Here is a 398-nt window from a genome sequence, read left to right as displayed (position 1 = left end):
GTTTCAAATACATGCATTTATACAGAATATTATCAAGACAGACAATAAACATCTCTCTTGGTACTAAAACTGGGCCAAGGAGAGAGTGGCATTTGATAAACAGCAACAAGAACGATTACTCCTAACAGATATTGTCTTGATCTTAAAACACTCTGTCCGAGAGAAAACAAGAGATAAAGAGTAAAATCATAAAACATGATGACATTTTAAAGCAAGCAGAAGGGGTCACTGACTCTTGGCCTGAGAAGAAAAGTAAGACCTTAAAGGATAATTTGTTTATCCAGGACACTTTACAACTTTTCTCATCTTTGACATGTTTTTGCAGTACATTTGTGTGCATGGTGGTCAATACCACCAAAATCTGAGTAAAACTCAGGCTGGTATCAGCAATACTGATC

The sequence above is a fragment of the Austrofundulus limnaeus genome, unplaced genomic scaffold, assembly GCF_001266775.1.
Source record: "Austrofundulus limnaeus strain Quisiro unplaced genomic scaffold, Austrofundulus_limnaeus-1.0 Scaffold1292, whole genome shotgun sequence".
NCBI lineage: Eukaryota > Metazoa > Chordata > Actinopteri > Cyprinodontiformes > Rivulidae > Austrofundulus > Austrofundulus limnaeus.
Note: the sequence above shows the minus strand (reverse complement) of the source record.